Below are 20,829 nucleotides of genomic sequence, written 5' to 3'. Positions count from 1 at the left end.
AACTTTGAAAGAGTATATATAACCAACATTGGGTTCATACTTATTCATATTTAGTCTGTAATAATTGTTGTATGTTCCTTTACACTTCAGTGTCTTAAATATGCCAGTTTCAATATAAAACAATTAGTAAATTGATACTAATCCAGATAAATGGTGCAAAATTACTACATATTTTAAGGATAAACTTTATCTTCACATGAAAAATTCATGAAATAGTCATTTTGACCTGCCCAATAGCTACACTGATGCATAAGTGAGTATTCTGCGTCAATCTGTTGTACTAGTCATGGAAAACCTAAAATAAAAGACCCTCCTGTGTCATTTGTTCTGGATAGGACACATTTTTAACACATAATAAAGCATACTTTAACTTTAGAAATAGCTGCATCAATATTATTGCATCAATATTATTGCATAAAAGATCCCCAGCATTTAAAATCCACTACAAACAGGGTTAATATTCTGGTTAAATTAGGAATATTGCAATTTTTAGCTAACCGAAGTTCAATGCAGAATAATATCATATGTGTTCTCAACAACTGGACAATAATTTGAACACTAAAGTGGTTTGTAAGCATAATTTGCAATAAAATGCAAATATTTCTTGTGGGTTTGGCTCTTTGAAATTTTTATTTTTTAGTTTGTTTACCAATTCATGGAAATGACATAATTGTGCTGGAGAGGACATTTGTTAAATTGCAAACAGAATCGTGGATACAGGCTTGCAAAATGCAACAAATACCAAATCATGTGCCACCTTGGTAGAAGGAAGACCACTCTTCCTCTACAAATTTCACATTCTATGATATAATCCTTCTTATTTCAACAATTAGTAATTAACTTCAGTTCTGGAGAGGACAAATTTTTAACGCGGAACTGTGGTATCAAGAACAAGTGGTCTACTGTATGTAAAATAAATGAATTCCTCAATCAGTGCCCTGTCCCATCAATTGGTAATATAACACAGATTATACAGGTAGGGTAAGGGTTTATATTTCCTCTTTAATGTTAACAAAAATGGAGGCATGAATTGGAGAGGACACTCATTTTTTATTTAACGCAAAATGCCAATTTTGCAAGAATCTACGGAATTTTAACATTTTTGCACCAATTTTCACCATTCAACTTGCATGATGTTCCACACATATCATATTTTCATTGCAACAAGCACATTGCCATAGAATGTACCTAATTTTTCAAAGAATTAATTCAGAATACATGGGCAAAATGAAATGGGACTCCAAAATTGGGTTAAAAATGTACCTTTTGGCAATTTTTTATACAAAAATAGACAGAATTCTGTAAAAATGCTCATGTAGCTTGTAGTTTGTGGCATACTTAGAATTAAGTTAATAACACTGCATTATCACCCTAATTATATCAACCAGATATGATAAAAGCCATTTTTGTGAACGTGTCATTTATAATGAAATAGCCCTAAAGGTAGATGGACTAGCTTAATGTTAGTCAAGCAGGCTTGACTAGGTTGCTCGACTAGCTTCAAGTTTAAATTTTGCCACTCTGTGGTGACCTCTGTATGTGACCTCTGACCCAACTCTAAGCGGGGAAACACAACTGTCAACTGTCAGAGTCAACTACTGATACTGTAGTCTACACGTATACACTGCACTGCAGAGCAACACTTCAAGTTCTTGCCCCAATGTCCTGGAATTAAATGCATCAAGATTTTGTAGAAGATGTCTTACAATGTAAGTCTTGCTTTGTGTTGATTATGTAAAGTTGCAATTAATATAATATTACATCAGAAAGACCAAAAATAATGTCATGCATATGCTGGCATAACAAGCCATCAACATGCCAGTCTTTATGATGTACATAGCAGCTAGTATACAACACTGTGATACAACATGTAGGCCTGTGTACTATTTTTTGTTGTTGTATAGCAATACATGTAGTGCCGGCAATACACCCTAGATGCAGGCCCGTACGCAGGGGGTGCGGGGGGTGCAAAAGTATACAAAAAGTCCCAAAATATGACAATTTGCGAGTGTAGCGAGCAAAAATACAGGTTTTTACGCTTTTTTGGCCCAAAAAATGTCCAAATTTTTGAGGAAAAGTCCACTTTTTACAAAATTGCCCCCCCCCCCTTGGAAAAAAGGTCCACTTTTTCAAAATCAGCACCCCCCCCCCCCAAAAAAAAAATCCTGCGTACGGGCATGCCTAGATGTGTACATGCCCTTGCAATTGGGCCTTGGCCCTAAAAGTTCAAGCCATATGGCACCATATTTTACCTTTAATGATTATTATAAGCACCCTGGTGGTATTGATCGATAAGCTTGTGGGGCCCAAGTTATCCAATAGTCCAAGTTAAATTAAGGGCTGTGTAATGAGCACTGAGCCCTGAGGTAAAATTGGGTAGGGGCAAGATTATTTTGGCCAGCCAAAGGGGGGGGGGGCAATTTTTGGCACTGCTCCGATAAGGGGGGATGACTCCCCGGGTGAGGGCAAGCAATAATTGGCACACATTCATAGGGCGTCTTTTAAATAACATGCTCTAAAATGCTAAAAATAAAATGCTCTAAAAGTGGGCCTTGGCCGTAAAGTTCAAGAGCAATTTTGCCAAGCCAATTAGGGGTGGGGTGGCAAGCATTTCTGCCATTTGAAAATTCCCCAGGGCTCACAATTATTGCACAGGGCTCCCCTTAATATAAATTTATCAAAGGCATAACATATGATGATGATGATTGTCAGAAAATTCAAAACAACCCCTGTTGCAGATTGTATTTTGAGCCTTATTTTGTTCTAAACGATTGAATTAAAACAGGAATTTGGATTGAAAAACTAGCCCTATTTTCACAATTTTGACTTTCATGAACACTTGAATAGGTCTATTAAGTACAGTGGCGGTGCCAGAATTTTTTTTCAGTGACATGGCCCCTGAAATTCACCCCCCCCCCCCCATGTAAGGGGAAGTGAATTTCAACAAATTTTGCCCAAAATTGCTGCAAAAAAAAAAATTCAAAAAAATTTCAAATATGACTCATTTAAATATATCATACCGTAGGCCTACCTTAAATTAGCAACAACTTAGGCAAAACAATGCTATGTGCATGGTCTGCAATTAATTACTTTTTTAAAGAATAACAACTGTGACCCAAAATCTACAATCGACAGTTTGTCAAATCCCATTTTAATTCCATGAATTTTTTTTATAGGCTCTGTGGCTGACGATGCAACCGTGAAGCTTGAACGACTCAACGCCAACATATACAACTAGTCTGAATGATTTCGTTCAAATACCAAAGGTAACTGAAAAATGTGTGACCAGCTCGACAGCCTCATCCGGTCATACTGTTCTTTATCCTAGATCAAAATGAAGACATTTTGCATCAGAAGAAACCCCAACCTCATGTATTCTCATAATCCCCGTGATATTGTAGACCTGAAATATGTTCCGTTTAGCATGTTTAGATGTTATAAAGTGGTTCTCAGTGGCGACATCAGAAATTTTTTTCAGGGGGGAGTGAATGGGGGGCAAAATCTTCTAAATTTGCACAAAATTGCTGCAAAAAGTGAAATTTTCTGTAATTTTAGTTAAAGAAAAATGACCCCCGTAGTGCTGCCACAGATTGGTTTCTGGGGGTGGTAAAGTGAATGAGTGCAAAATCATCCAATTTTGTGCAAAATTGCTGCAAAAAAGTGCTAATTTTTCAGAATAAGTGGGGGGTGGGGGTAGACTACCCCGTAGTCCACTTGCCCATATTGTATTTAAGCGTAAAACTCTGATTTAATTAATGTGTGCACAATTGATAGATTTTCACATCTGATCTTTTCAGTCACCCTACTCCCTAACTTTGTTAGCTTCCCAAGTAGACTACTGACTTTGCCTTGCGGTTAAGATTTTTAACACGGGACTCTATGGAGAGTTAGGCCAATTTCTGGCCTAACTAAAATTGGCCATGATGTAATGCATCTTTAAATGGATCTGCCTTGTGATTGGTCTCCCATATCTCGCTATGGTTTAAATCTTCTGGACCCACGCCATTACCATTAATTACACCGTACACAACTGTCTGTGGTATTTGCAGCGCTTTTGTGTTGACGCGAAAGTTAATCTCTCATCAAACATCTAGTGCGTCTTGTACTATACCATGTTTAGTACTTGCGGTTAATGGACTGATAAACAAGTATGCTTGACAGTGTGTTTTTAGGGGGAGCAAAGTCCAGGGGGTAAAGTTCTGCTTACAATTCAAAGTCTATAGTCGAATTTTCGGGGTTCGCTATCAATAAACTGGTAGATTCCAAAATTAGAATTGTTCAGTATTAAAGTGAGCCATTATAATTATGCAAGATAAAGTTGCATTCAATTACTTTTATTGTCACTAATCATCTGATATTTTTAACTCTTTATGACTATTTTACTAGTGAATACTTTAATTTCAATAAACATCAGTATAATTTTGAGTTCAACAAAATGGGTTCATCATGACTAATAAGGCCAAAAAAAAAGGTTTGTCTCAAAGCTCACGAGAAATTTAAAAACAAATGCGAAATGCAATTTTTTTTTTTTTATTCCTGACTTTTTTCATGGTATTTTGAGAAAAAAATCTGATTTTCGCCGATTTTTTCTGGAAAAACTAAAAAAAAAAAAATTCCGCATTTGTTTTTTGTCAAATCGTGGGATTTTACAAACGCGCGCGCAAGCTTTGAGACGAACTTTTTTTTTTTTGGCCTAATAACATATTTTTAATAAAATTTGACTATGGCATAGTCTAGGGTGGGGGGGGGAGAATATTGAGGGGGAAAATGCCCCGGTGCCACCAATGATGGTTCTATGGCCATTATGAAACACATTTTTGGTTCTAAATGTTAAAACTGCTTGTGCAATTTTAGACAGTACATGTATACTATATTTGTATTAAGTACTGTCCCTGATGGTGGACTCTAAAAATGGTGTGGAAATACATGACCAACCAAAATTTTAGAGGTGTAAGAACTTCTTAAAGTTTCCTGCCCGTTGTCATTTGTCAAAATTAAGCTCCCATTTTGAAACATCAAAAAAAAATTGTTGTTGGTTTAGGGATGAAATCAAAACTCGACTGGCGGTTGACCGCCTGTCCTTTTGCTATTGTTCTAAACAATGGCACCTGGACAGAACCGCCAGTCAACCGCCGGTCGAGTTTTGATTTCAGCCCTTAATTGATGGGACTATTACAGAGCCCTGAATTGACACGGAAGAAAAAAGAACTATCTTGGGGTCCGACATAGTAACTTGAGGGCCCAACTTAGTAAGTCGGGCCCTGAGTTACTAAAGTGGTTTTCAAGTAAAGTGTTTGGATGCGAGCCGTGAGGCCACCAGGCCTATAATATAAACATGGCGTTTATTTTATAGGCCTATTGGTCTAACGGCTCGCATCCAAACACTTTACTTGAAAACCACTTTATCACCTACTATGCGTGCCGACGTAGCAACCTTGTCTCATGAGTTACTAAGTTGGGGCCCCAAGTTACTATCTCGGGGCTATGAGTTACTATCTTGGACCCCGAGTTACTAAGTCAGGGCCCATGTTACTATCTTCGGGCGCTCGAGTTACTATCTCAGGCCCCAAGTTACTATGTTGGCCCCCAAGTTACTATTTCGGGGTCCAGAGTTACAAAGTCGGACCCAAAGTTTTTTCTTCCATGTCACTTCAGGGGCTCCGTACACTATACATGTATTAAACTGTAAATAAAGTAAATTATTTTGATGATCCTGAATTTCAAATTTTTCACTGGTACTTTTTTCAGAAAACCGCCAGATGTGAAAGCGGGAATATTCATTTTGCTAATTGAAGTTTAACTAACAGTAACTTTTTGCATAATTTGCTTTCAGGTGCTGCTGAAATGTGACCCAACTGTGGTAGGAATAGACTTCCAACAATTCCAACTCATCAAGAAGAAAAAATGCTCTATATCCTGCATACATCAGCTGTGCAAAATAACGAGTTAAGCTGTTCCACAAAAAAGTCATGTGAAAAAAGAACCTTGCACTTATTTTGCCTGTCAAAGATGGATTTATCTGAATCATGCACATGAAACTTTTCTGATTTATGATTTGATGCACATGCAAAATGGATCCATCAAAACTTTTGATTGTTTGACTACATTATTGTGAATATGAGTGACAAACTCATTTACCTTCCAACTGTATAACCCTTATCAGACTATCCAATCTGCAACTGCATGCATGTATGGTTAAATTAGGGTTGTCCGGCAGGCTGGACTAGCTTGAGGTTAGTCATGTCGGATCGACTAGTTTGAGCATATTAGTCAAGCCAGCTGGACTAATGTTACATTAGTCCAGCTGGCTTGACTAGCGCTATGTTAGTCCAGATGGGCACCAGTTGGGCTAACTTAAGTCAATAACTAGTCGAGTGACTAACCTTAACTAGTCCAGCGTGCTGGACTAACATCAAACTAGTCAAGCGACTAAGCAAAAGCTAGTCAAGCTGGACTAAGATAGGTTAGTCATCCTTGTTAGTCCAGCAGTACTGACTAGCTTAAAGTACTGACTAGCTTAAAGCTAGTCCAGGTGGGCACCATCTGCATGGCTATTGTCAGATCTTCATGGCTATGGCCAGATCCATAATCTCTGGGTCATATAAAATTATCTGGGTCATATAAGTTTTCAATATTTCAAAGGAGAATTCCTTTGCTTTCTATTGTTTTTTAGCAGGTTCAATGATGAATGATGTATCTCCTTTTCTACATGACAATTTCCGCTCATTTTGTGAGAACAGGTCTCATTTGATGGAAAATCAGGAAATCAGTTCACTACACACATATTCTCCCAAAATAAGGTGGTTGAAGAGTCTCAGAAGTGCAATACAATTGTTAGCATGGTTATAACCTCTTTTAAACTTAGTCATGCAAGATATACCAAAGCATACATTTTTTGAAAGGGCCACCAGGCCTTGTTTTTTAGAATTGCATATTTTGCCTTTCCATTAATCCACTCTCTAGCTCAAATATTAATGAGCTCATTTGTGTATTTGGCCTACATGCTTGTCATTAATCCACTGTACAGCTCAAACACAATCATTGATCAACTTTGCAATCAAATTTGAGCCCTTGACTATAAAACGTTTGCAAAATCAAAAAGAAAATTTAATCTCATTTACTTTTATGATTATGAATTTTTTTAAATTAAATTCAGCAAAATGCCTTTTATTTTAGTATTTATAAACTACAACTTTTGTTAATTATAATGATTTTTTTTCTTCAAACAGTGACCCCAAAACAGTTCCTTTTGGTTTTAATAGTTAAAGAACATTGAAGGCTACTATTGTTATATATACATCAAAAAATTAAAACAAAACTATTTTATATTATTGTTAATGCCCAGATATCCGGAAATTCCCTCAGATTTTCCAAACAGGAAATATATGATATCTCTGGAAGAGAAGAGAAGGCAGTATGAAGGTCAAACAACCACCAAAATGTGTATTTTACCCACACTATAATGTCATAACTCAATTTCAGCCAGAGGTGGATGTAAGGGCGTTTGAACTAAGCTCTTCATATGTATAAATATTTGCAACCTTATTCCCATATTTTGATTAACGTTTTATTAGCATATTTATCAAGGTCAATATACTTTATATTTACCATCCTTTGTTGTGGGGGCCACCTTAATTACGAAACCAGTAATTCTGGTTAGACAAAGTATTAATATCCCAGCAAACACAAAAACGTTTTAAAAACGTTTTTAAGGTTGGTCTGAACCCTGGAATTATTGAAACTTTCGGAACTCATAACTGCTAAATTCTTGGTGTAATGTATATAAAAATATACATATTTAGAATGGCAAAGACTTGATCAATTCATCTGTGAGGTAAAAATTTGGGCCAAAATGCCATTTTTGGCCCCAAATCTAAAATAACGGGGTTTTTGCCCACTTCTATTTCGTTAAGGGATCTGGAATGAGCGTTTCGACAGTATTTTTTGTGAGACATGAGAGCACATCAGACATATCGAATTGCATTCTGAATACGAAGAATGCCTTTCTGATATCAAATAATTTTCATTTTTTGAAATTCACAATTTAATACACATTTTATGACAAATTATTAATAATTTGATATAAATCTAATGATATATTCTTAAAGTGTATGTAGCTGGGAGAAAAAGCTAATTTTTTTTGGTGTTTTGGAAAAAAATCCATATTCCTTCAATAGGAAAGGTCAAACTTTTCAATTGATCGTCGGCCTTTCATCCCACCTACATACACTTTCAGTACTGTTAAATGTCAAAAATATCAATTTTTAATTATTTGCCATAAAATGTGTATTACATTGCGAATTTCAAAAAATCAAAATTATTTGATAACAGAATGACATTCTTCGTATTCAGAATACCATTCGATATGTCCGATCATGGACTGTGTTATTTCTACAGTCCATGGTCCGATGTGCTCTAATGTCCCACAATAAAATACTGTCCAAACGTTCATACCCCTTCCTTAAACGTAAAAAAAAAATATTCTTGGGCCAATTTTTTTTTATTTATTAATTTTTGTAAACCAGATAAAAATATCTAGGAGCTTTTTTTCATTTTTTTTAAATTTTGACCAACTTCACCAAAAATATTTGAAATTTAGGTGAAAATCAGGTTTTTTATGATTTGTTTGGAATTTCTCAAAGTTGGTCGAAATTGAAAGAAATAAAAAAAATGGCTCCTAAATATTTTATTTAAAAAAAATTAATACAAAAAAATGTTTTTGTTATGATTAACGAAAAGAAGTGGGCCAAAAAAAAGAGTTTTTTTGGGATTTTTTGTTTTGGGGATTTGGGATTTTTTGTTTTGTGTTTGCTGGGAAGTATTAAGGTTGGTCTGAACCCTGGAATTATGAAAACTTTTGGGCCTCAAAACTGCTAAATTATTAGTCTAAAGAATATAAAAGTATACATTTTTAGAATGGAAATGATTTGATGAATTCATCTGTGAGGTCCAATTTGGGCCAAATTGCTAATTTTGGAGAAAATCCCAAAAACGGGTTCTTTGGCCCAAATTTTTTCGTGCAACGTGCACATAACAAAAAAATTGTTTGGCCAAAAAATTTTTTTTATTAATTTTTAAAAACTAGATAAAAATATCTAGGGACCTTTTTTTCATTTTTTTGAATTTTGACCAACTTCACCAAAAGTATTTGAAATTTTTGACCATTTTTGGTGCAAATTTCTCAAAGTTGGTCAAAATTCAAAAAAATAAAAAAACGGTCCCTAGATATTGTGTTGTAAAGAGTCAACTTGTGAGGGGACTTGTCATTTTCAAAATCACCTGAATTGATTTTGACTTGAGAAAGGACATGCAGGGGGAATATAAGTTTGTTTGATTTTAAATTTTCAATTAAATTTGAAATATCTGCACTTCATTGAGTGAGTCTCCATTATTTCTCTGTCATCTGTAATCTTCAGGGAGTTTAATACGATATACATTAGGAGACCAAAAAACCCTATTCTAGTAGGGGTTGTCGAGCGTTTATTATTATTTTTATTATAATTATCATTTATTTATTTATTGAAGGCTAAAATTACACCAATGACCCCCTTTTGTCATCAGCTTACACCCAATGACCCCCCCTTTTAAAAAAAAATAGAAATGTACACTCAAACAAACAAACAAACAAAAATGCGCAAATTGTACAATTTTTACATTTTGTAGCACATTTTTGCAGTTTTTCCCGGAAAGTTATTCAATGACACATGCAATTCTAATCCTTTCCATACGTAATGGCCCATTACATTTTCTTGGAGCCGCCACTGAATGAGCCCCTTTTTTGACAAATAATCGCCTCCGGTAGATCCCTAGTCTGGTATCTTACTTTGGTAGGCACAGGTATGTCACTTTCATATTCGACTCGGGATTCGAGTGCCCCCTCCCGGTCAAAGGCGGTGAAACCACAAATAACTTAACTGTAAAGACCAACCTTTGTGCAATAAATACGAGTCCGGGTGGGGGTAAAATTTCTAAACTTCATGCCCAAAATTGCTTTAGGGGAGACCGGTGATGGACGTTACAAGATTGACATTTTGCCCCATATAATTCCAATGAAGAACTCTCCATCTTGGGTCTGTGATTAGCACATTATGTTAACTAAAACTTGGGGCATACAAAACATGAAAACATCAAACAACTAATTAACTACTAATTAACTAATGAAGGTAATTTTTTGTAACAACTTACCCCGCATACCGGGTAAGTTGTTACACCATGCGGGGTAAGTTGTTACAATGTTACAAAATTTTATGGACCTTTTACAGGCATTTAGAAGCATTTAGATCATTTTTATTCTATAATAAGTTCATTTATATTAAACTATGATGCTCTTATATTATGGTCAGCCGCTGCAACTCGCAAAGAATCACCATATTCCAACACACGTTGGGCAGCAGCTTCCAAGTTACATTAAGAGGTGTTTTCCCCTCTCTGTCTTCCTTTTCCAGATTCTTGGCATCATTAACAGTAGAACAATTACAGCTCTAGGTAAAGCAAAATACACAGTAGACATTTGAAATATTTAAACCTGAAATTTGAAACAAAATTTAGTACACATGTAAAATGTAATTGGGGTAGGTTGTTACATGGGGTAGGTTGTTACAGTGTAACAACTATCCCCATAGGGAGTTTTACACCCATAAGCCATTATAACACAACCCTGAGGCAGAATTACAGGTCATGACTCGGGGGTATATTAGTGACCTACACATACTACATTTACAATAACAAGCTAGCATAATGCACCTCCAGTTGTTAGAGCTATTACAATATTACAGTTTTGTCAGAAAGTTACTAGGTAAGGACAAAAAAAGTTTTTTTGACTTATTAACATTTTAGTAGAACAATGGAGAAAGCTCGCGATTGGTAGTATACCCCAGTGACATGTAGGCAACATATGGATGTCAGTTAGCCTGCCCTCTCTTATTCCAGCTTGGTACACCGTGCCTGAGAGGTGTAACAACTTCCCCGTGTAACTTTCATCCCCGGTCTCCCCTACTCTTGTCCTTGCCCCCCCCCCCTCAACGTATGGCAACATTTTGGGAACCTAATTTACAAGATGCAGCGTTTTACCATTTAGATGCAGCGTTTTATCATTAAATTTAGAGCGTGGTATTTAAAAATTAGGCGTCCCATAAAACCGGGCACATAAATTGCTCAGCCCCCATGAAAAGAAAGGGACATTCAGACATTTTAAGCTAGGGACCCTAAATGTTGGCGTTTTATGCTTGTATAAATGAGTCCCCGGGATTTTGGATTGTAGGCCCACACTATCAAAAAATCCATGCAGAAGTTTTATTGAGACTAGAGGTCTAATTTTGGAGTTACACCCTATAAGAATAGCTCAAGCTATAACACCCTCTAGCCTATAGGAACACCCTATTCTGAAATTTTGAATAAATATTAAATATTTTGGTTCTCGTCCTCTCCCTCCTCAATTTACGGGATTTGTCAGATTTTTCAACTTTTTTAAAACTTATGAATAGCCTACTTTCCCGGGCCTACTTTACGAAAACTTTATAGGCTTACAAATATGCCTAAATACGTTTATTAGAGAACAAATATCGCTTCCAAGAATTTTTGTGGTAATCTAGGGGATTTATCCGGCCTCAGAATCTCACATTAAAATGAAAAAAGGGCCTCCTCATTTGCTCTAAAAAGACCGAAAACTAAGCCATGCTAGGCCTAATTACCGGGGCTAATTTTACATTGAAAAAAAAACACCTCCCTGCCTCATCAATTCATGAAAATCCTCTGGACGAGAACCAAAACATTAATTTTACACGGCCTATGGAAAGTTATATAGGCTTATTATCAGTTTGAAGCTCTTAGGCCTAGGGAGAGAAAAATAGGCCCTATTAGGGCCATTACTGATAGGGCCTACATGTTGTAACGTATCATGCATAGGCCTAGGCCTATTTAATTTAAAGACCTACTTGATAGACGTAGAATTTACTATTTGGCCTTGGCCTACTATTTAATATAGGGCATATTCATATGGAGGCCCGACATGGCATAGACCTAGCCAGCTGGTTAGGCCCAAACCCGGGGCCCAAAGAAATGATAGGTAAATTATATGAATAAAAACAGAATAGATATTATATAAAATGCTTTAAAAGTTGTATAGGCCTACCTTACAAAATTAATTATAGGCCTACACGAATCTCAGTTACAAAATGGTGAGGGTCAAATCTGGACCCGGCCCGTAAATCAGTAGGCGCTAGAGGATGGTCTAGAAATCAAAGACAAAGGGACATGAAATATTATTTTGATTTTTTTTCCCTACCGATAGGATAGAAGTATAAGTTGAAAGTTAAACAATAAACATGCCTAAATAATGCTAGGCCCCCCTATTAAATTGTCACGAAATCAAAGGTAAAGATAGTAACATCACTGTAAAAATATTCCTCCATACAATATTCATATTTACTTTGCAATAATAAACAATAAAATTGAATCTGTTAGCTTTCATTTGGTACCAAATTTGTAGCCATACACCAAGATTTGAAAATTAAATCAAAGTTCCCGCAAAAGTTGCACTTCCACTAAAAATATCAATTCAAATAGCCCTAGCCCCCGGGCCTAGCCTAGACTAGTCTGAAAACTGATTTAATTGATTGTTTCGCTAGTGTGAGCACGTCACCCACCACATGTGGGCCAGATAAAGTGAGCGCCAATGCTGGGCCACATGGAAGCCCGGCCAGCGTTAGGCCAGCTCTGGCGACATTATGTGGTCCATAAGTGACGCACTGTATTGGACCACTTGTGACCGACTTGGTCTGGTCCAGTGCTGGCGCTCACTTTATGTGGCCCAACCCTGGCCCAGTACTGGGCCAGTGCAAATGGGCCCTTTTACTGGTCCAGTACTGGTGGGTGTTTGCTGTGTATATTATTGAAAATTAACGCCTTGATATTTTGCAAATGTTCATTCTACAAATCATATACTTTGCAAACTTGCTTAATTTATTGTTGTTAATGAGTTATGTACGTTTTACAAAAGCGTTGTTGTTTCAGCCCTCTTTACAACGTAACTCAAGAACCGCAGCACCTATAAAAGTGTATCTGTGATATTTTAATTCTTCTACACGCTCGCTATGAATTGAACAATGCAGTTTTTTGCCAAAGCTCATTACCATTCGTAAGATGCTGTGAACTACCAAATCACAACAGTTTAAAATAATTAATAACCTTAAAAACGGCAAGTACGTAATTCGATCCCTTAAACGTAGAAAACGTAAGGGACACACTGGAATAGTATTGTCGGTCGTAAGGTATGGAAAGTGAAAGATATGATGTGGAGTTTAGCAGAGGCCCACGAATCAGTATCCTGATATTTAGAGGGTGTCAGCTTCATAAAAGGCACGGCTTCAGTCGTGTAAAATGATTTCAAAGTTCCCGTTGACACCGTTCGTATAACGTTAATGTTGTATAAGTTTGGTTATGATAAACATTCTAATGATTTATACCTGATCGACATTCGGTACGATACAAGTCCACGTTTTAAGCGCATTGTCAGGTTGCTTTGTTTTGTTCACGGCATAATACATAGCTAAACATAGTTGACTTGCCAGATGTGTTACCTATAAAAAAAGAAATTTATTAAATCGAAAATTAAATTGCTTTACTGTAGCTCGTATCAATTTAGTGAGTATAGTGTATTAAGTTTAATTGCGACCAGTAGAACTCCATGGCAAAATAAAAAATAAAAGCAGGCTTCAGATGATCACCGGGTGTAAAATGATGTTAAATTTCACATGCAAATTAGAAGGCATCGGATGGTCACCCGTGACTTTATTGTTAAAGGCATCCAGTGACTACTCGGTGCCTATTAGAAACACTAATCAATCTACCTCTGTGCAGTGACCTCTGCATTGCTATTACCCGGTGTCTATTAATCATACAAATATTTGGGTTGAAAGGTCAGTAAGGGATCACTTCAGGCAATAATTAAAAAAAAATCATTCAGCCAAGAAAAAGATAGCACAGTGACGGTATGTTTACACATGAATTATTGTTACCCAATATATATGTGGTATTTTTTATTTGGGGTCAAGGGTCATTAACAGGTCATTAAGGTAGGTCACGGTACACAAGCGATCAATAGGGATTGGCCTATTATTAAACTATTATTTTTTATGTGTTACTTAGTTACGGAAGCATCTGAGATGGTGCAATCTATTTTTATTTTGAGAATGACAACTCGAACAGTTTTAGAAGTATTTTGAGCAAAATCGGAGCATTTTTTTATAACTTTTGACCCGCGTGGTTTTGACCTGACCTCAATTTGAATTTTTCCGTCATAACTCATGAACGGTACACCCTACATTGTTGAAACTATACATTTTCTGAATCCTTATGATTAGATTAAGCCACGTTTTAACTGCCTTGGGACGACTTTTTATTTTTGGGAACGTCCTGATTGTGTCTTAGGATCATAAAAGGAACATGAAACGTTGGTTTGTTTGGTTTATCCTGGTGGGTGGATGCAAAGGATGTCCTCTCAGCTACCTTAGTAATACTTTCATGGCCGAAGAGCTTTCACACCCACCTGTCCAAATACCACACCTTTATTTAAACTGCTTGGTAAACTGCTCCATGGAAAAACATTCTCTATATACCATCCAAACGATTTACAATTCAGCCGCTTTCGTAGATCTAATCTGTCTGTCACATCACCAGCGTCAGCTTCTTTCATTTTCGGATTGTAAAAGTAGAAGAATTCTTTGTACTGGCCATCTATCCATACTTCGGCTAAACGTTTTTGGTTATCAGCATAAAACGGATATGTTGCTCTAGCACGAGAGATATGACCCACGTGTGAACAAGGCATGATCTCCATTGAACCACCACACATCCAAGTCTATGCAAAATGCAAAAGTTGACGAGGTAATTAGAAAAATACAAAAACGCACACAATATCTAGCGAATGATATTAGTTCATTTTGTAAACAAGCATTATGAGGCCGTACATCACGAATGAGCCGTAAATTCCTCCTCCGTTCAATTGTGTTTTATTTCGTGTTTACAATATATATATATTATAAGCTTTAAAATGGTATATCATTTGACTTCAAACGATATCCAGAACCGGAGTCATGGTTTGTTGAACATTGCTCCTTTAACAAAATGGTACCTTTTTCGGTTTCTACATGTGTCTCTTTTTCAACATTGTTGGTAATAAATAGACAATTGGCGGTCATTTCAAATCATCCCCAAGTGAACGAGGTTCAGGTTATAGACAAAATACAAAGCTTTGTAACCCACATCTTAAACAGGACTCATTTAGCTGAAGCAAACAAAGACCAGAGCTATTAAGAAATCTATAGACATCTAAGGTCGAAGCTTATTATCCTCTTCAACAATAGGATTATTGATTGGTTTAAAATGAGATACATGTCGCATCAACTTGAGGTACCTATGAAAACGACCTCATTCGTCGGCTCATTCGTCGTGTACGGTCACATATTGCACAATCAAAATTTCAAATGCACCGCCTTTATTTAAAACTCAGATTTGATAAGATGTCGCTTTTATTTAAATGATGTGCTTCCACCGGATGCTAGGCTTCTATACAGAGAACACAAAGTAAGTGACAATAAGATCTCTAGTTTGCCACTATGAAGCTCTGGTACAGGTGTTCCAGAGGCTTGTCACTCCATGTCTTCAGGTTGTCATGTCGGTCCATAATCTTCTCTTTTAAGAAATTTGAAAAGCCGTCTAGTGTGGTTTTGGATAAGATGTTGTTACAATCCAGTCGATTTGTATCGTTAGCAGTAGTTAACAGCCATTCGCCTCATTGACAATCAACTCATCTGGCGCTACGCTGTGGGAAAGCAGGACTACATTTTACCTTGAATGAAAGTTCCAGATTATCCCCACCCCAGATCTTGAATCCTTCATCAAATGCTCCAATTTTATTCCAAAATGATTTATCGACAGCGAAAAGCCCGCCACCTATTGTTGGTGTTCTGGAATAAAAACAAAAAAACATCATTGACATTTTAGGTTATACTCGGGGAGAATAGACGACATCCTTTGCACACACCCCTCCCCAACTAAATCAAACTAAACTTTTAGACTGTGACTCCCCTATACAGGAATCAGGACGCAAGCTCTAATAGAGGCTAACAGAACATTATTCATAAAATTATGACTTAATGTCCTTCTAAGCTGCATGTTAAACGACCAAAATAACCAGTAGGTTTTTTCAGCTAAAAATGGAGGAAAAGGTAAAGGCAAAATTCAGCCCGATCATGGGCCAATATAAAGGAGGTAATCAGATTTTTTTCACAAGATGTTTTCAATACTCCAAAAGAAGGAACATCATAATAGCAGCTATCCGGTACAGTGGATATCAAATTTGATACCAACTTGAATTACGCAAATGCCATGGTAACAACAGACCGTTGAAGTTTGAAATCTATTGTAACCTTACAGAAGATTCATATCACAACATTATAACATAAATATTTTTAAATGGTGAAAAAGTGTCACTTTTGGCAATTTTTGAAAAAATTGGCCAAAAATAGCAATTGTTTACAGACTTATCATTTTTAAAAGGTCATACTTCAAAAACATTGATAAATGAGCAGTGCTATGATTGACTTTTTTGTAAGAAACACCCAGCTCAATCATTTGGTATACGTTTTATGGTCAATCGCGCATTTTTTGATAGCCTGTTGAAACGCATGTGACCTTTGACCCAAAATCGATATCAAAGGTCACAAGAACATTCACGTTGGCATCCACCTAGGTTGTATTCTCTACACTCCTAAACTCCCTGTGACAGCAAACCACCCGCGTTCCCCAGCTAGTATCTGTTTTTTCGCCTTAAATATATGGTTTTATAATAAATCTATCAACTTGTTACTTTACCTTTTTGGCATTGTTACATTTTTATTAAATGATGCAATATCACGTGGTTGCATAAATTGCCACATGTAATCCAACTTCCACTGTATGCCACCAACAGCAAGGAGATTAATGCCTTGGTATTCGAAAGTATCAGGATGGATAGTATCAACAACTGGCGTAACAATACGAGTTCTAAAGTAAATGGTGAATAAAGGCACAAATATATTTAGATATATATATATTTAGATTCGTTACACTAACAGTCGTCTGATAATCCTCCGTCTTATAAGGTAGGTTATAATAACGGTATGTAAATATTTTATATCAGTGTGACTATTCAAATAAATACATACATTCAATAAATAAATAAATAAATACCAGCGGAATGGCCATGTTGTCGCAAGGGCTTCCGCTAGGTTGTCTGGATCAACAAATTACACAATAATTTTTAAAACTCAATGAGATAAGTTGTCAGGTCTGTTGTTAGAAACTTTATATTATTTATTTATATTTCACCCATGAGTAAAAGAAAAAATCTTACAATATAATCTAACAATATAATGTTAAAACATTTTAACAATGTTTAATACGCGAAAGGTAAGACTCCAAAATTAGTTTAAACTAATTGTGGAGTCTTACATTTCACGTTCCACTCCAATTGTTTTTAAATTTTACTTTCAATGCCTTCATGTCTCCTTATCTACAACTTTATAGATTTGCTTCTTTGATAACCCTCCATCCCACATGCAAATTCACTAGAACTACACTATTACAAGTCATACAGCCTCCCAAGAATACGTCATCTCATAACGTTCTGTAAGCACACTGCTTTCTCAACTGATATCCCCTGATGTTTTAATTAACATTTCTCAACAATGATCATCGCACTCTTCGTAGCTTACTTCCTACATGTACATATAGGAAACTTAATCTTTTGATATTTTCCGTCCCCCGGGTTCCGTCCTTTCATGTCCTTTTTTACTTCTACATATTATATAATCAGCAAACATTCTTCGCAGCTGTCTTTAAATGTCCCCCACGCCCGCAAGCCTATTCTTCATTATGATAGCGCATTCCCGTTTGACACCAACACAAATCCCATATGCGACGCCTGTTGTTGGCTTATTAGTCCGGTATCTACAAGGTTTTAATGTGCATCCCCCCAGGACTCTACCAAACCAACTTTTTTAGTTTCCTTTTATGGTCCTATAACACATTCAAGATGTTAACAAAAAATATTTCCCGGCACTCCGGCCATATTCAAGGTTAAAGGTTAACACAATGGTGAAATTTCAAAGTTGCTCAAATCTAGTTAACAAGCACACCAAATTATTCCTCTCATTGCAAGGATTCAGAAAAAGTATAGTTTGACATACCTGTGACATACCGTTCTTGAGTTATAAGCAAAAGGTCAAATTTGGGGCGGTGGTCAGTTTTTTTGGCCACACAGGGGCCAAAAATTAGTCAAATAATCAAATCAAAACTCGACCGCCGGTTGCCCGCCGGTTTCGGGTTCACATGGCCGGTTGATATCATTGAGTGAGTGAGCAGTTGCGGAACCAGGACTTTTTCAAGGGGGGGGGGGCAAGTTAATTTCAGGTCAGGGGCAAAATCGACAAAATCTTGCGCAATATTTCCACAAAAGTTGAAATTTACATAATTTACGGGGGTTGGGGTGATATGAGACCGTACCTCAGCCACTGTGAGTGAGTAAGTGGGGTGATTTCAAGTGGTACTAGTCAAATTTAGTACAAAAGAAAGAATCGATTTTTCTTTCTGAAGTTCTTCTCAATCAATAAAGCTACTTTTAGCATTTTATATTTAATTTACAAAACAAATACAGTAAGCCAAAAAATTAAGGTACCAGTTATGTTCACCCCATGTATATCCTAAAAAAGACAGATATGTCATAACTGGAACCAGCAGTCATTAGCTGCGTCTTTTAGCTCGAACCTAAGACCTCATTCGTTGAAATCGTTCAAGAAATAAAGACACGGCATCCAAAAACTCGAGGAAGATGCCAATTTAAAAGTTGCAGTTCACTCCATTGCAAGCCCTATTGATTTGTACACAAAGCGTTCTCGAACAGGAGAACTATCACCGTCCGTGCTTCCATAGATTAGCAAGCTAAAACTAGCGTCGTGCTTTCATTGATTAGAACACAAACTTGCAACTTTTTATTTTGTTTCTTCTTTGGACTTTAGATCGCCGTTTCTTTAATTCTCAACCAATTTCAACAAGTAAGGTCTTAAATCATAGCTAAAGAGTACAGGTAGTGGTTGCTTGTATTAATTTTGACATATTTTTTAGGATATACAGGGTGAACATAACTGGTACCTTCATTCTTTGGCTTACTGTATGCTGAAATAAAAGAATTGCGAAGTTTCTGCATTATGTTGTGGCATTTTGATACAAAATGATAGAAAAAGGGGTTTGTTGAACAGGAAAGCCTACAAAAGAGGTTTTAATTAAAGGAAGTTATCGGGTATATTCTATTTTAAAACTGGGATGTTAACAGTCAGGCCTATACACCCCGCATATCTACCCTAACCCCCTCGCTCAACACCCTGACCTATGTGATTTACAAAATAATAAACTCAGAAATCATTGAAACACTGTTCTGAACCGAGATTACCTGATCTAAAAAAGCAATTTTACCCATAAACAAGAAATCATTTCCAAAATTAATTTGCTTTTGGTGACAAGCCAATTGACACACGACAAAGAAAAATCTCTCCGGTTATGTACCTAAACCAACCGGTGGTTGGTACTCATGCATTCTTGAATATAATTATGGCAATGACCACTAACAACCGGGGGAACCTACTTGCTCCGAGGGAGTACGCGAATTACATTTTTACAGCGGTATGCCGCGGGAACTCTGAAACCCCTATCCATGTTTAGGGACTTTTTTTACCTAAAAAAACCTGTTGATTTGATAATCCATATCAAATCGGGACCCATGTTTATGGTTTTCTTGCACAAAAGCGATCCATTAGAGTGGCACATCCCCGTATACCTTATATACGTGAGTACCCCCCTGAGAAATGCCCCCTCTTTTTCCTGCTGTTGCAAAAACAGAAACGTTGATCAAATATAGTTTGATATGTGAAGAAGCCTAAAATCGTTAACTTTAATGAACCAAAAGAAATATTACAATCGGCTCACAACTTTGAAGATCTGCCCTTTTTAAAGACATGTACGGGTTCGTTTTTCACTCTGTCCACGGAGGAGGTTTGGCTACTTCATTGAAACTAGCGGCCCTACCTATTGCTTAGTTTTAAGGTATATGCCTTAAGCCTAGGGACTGTGCCTTAGACATTATGCCTTAGGCCCTCGGGAATATGCCTTATGCCCTTGGGCCGATGCCTTAAGCCATAACACTATAAGTAATTATAGGACTACTCCCTCCCCCTTCTCTCCATTTTTCTTCTCCTTTTCTTTCTTCTCTTTTTCCTTTTTTTCTCCCCTTTTCCTTTCTTTTCCTTCTTTTTTCTTCTTTTTCTCTTTTTTATGAGCAACTGGCCCAGAGTGTCCCAGAACCATTCGGCCCATGTGGCGATCGCCACAACGCCACAACAGTGTCACTTTATCTCATATTTGCATACACGTGTCCAAGTACATGTACTAGTATGGACATTTTTGACATCAATATTCATGGGGCTATATAACTGGTTTAATTACACCAAAACAAATCACCAATGATGCTACCCTGAATTTATTGTTCGTCGTTCGTTGAGATATGTGAGGGTAAGATGAAATAGCAATATGGAAGTGGAAGATTGTCAGCATTTATCAGACTCGACAAGGCTACACTATTATATAACCTGACATTATTTCTTGGTATTTAAATTTGAAATCAGAGTCTCGATTGAATTGGAGAGAGAATGAGATTCATTCCATTTCTAGGTGTTAAAATAAAAATACAATTTTACCTGTCTTGTACTATCCTATATACCAATGGTTCCAGCCAACCTT

General features: G+C 36.6%; 1 protein-coding gene and 1 long non-coding RNA gene across 2 annotated transcripts in view; one reads left to right on the top strand and one right to left on the bottom strand.

The window, feature by feature from the left end:
• LOC140151122 (sphingomyelin phosphodiesterase-like) overlaps positions 1-20,829 on the bottom strand; it is a 496,863-nt gene that overhangs the window by 425,048 nt on the left and 50,986 nt on the right. The gene's annotated exons all lie outside the window — the stretch shown is intronic.
• Positions 1,445-7,071, top strand: LOC140151116 (uncharacterized). Its single transcript, XR_011858897.1, has 3 exons — positions 1,445-1,709; positions 3,177-3,266; positions 5,834-7,071. It is a non-coding gene; the product is annotated as an uncharacterized lncRNA (long non-coding RNA).

Source organism: Amphiura filiformis, chromosome 4 (assembly GCF_039555335.1).
Source record: "Amphiura filiformis chromosome 4, Afil_fr2py, whole genome shotgun sequence".
NCBI lineage: Eukaryota > Metazoa > Echinodermata > Ophiuroidea > Amphilepidida > Amphiuridae > Amphiura > Amphiura filiformis.
The sequence above is the reverse complement of the archived record's forward strand: the minus strand, read 5'-3'. Positions and strand labels throughout refer to the sequence as shown.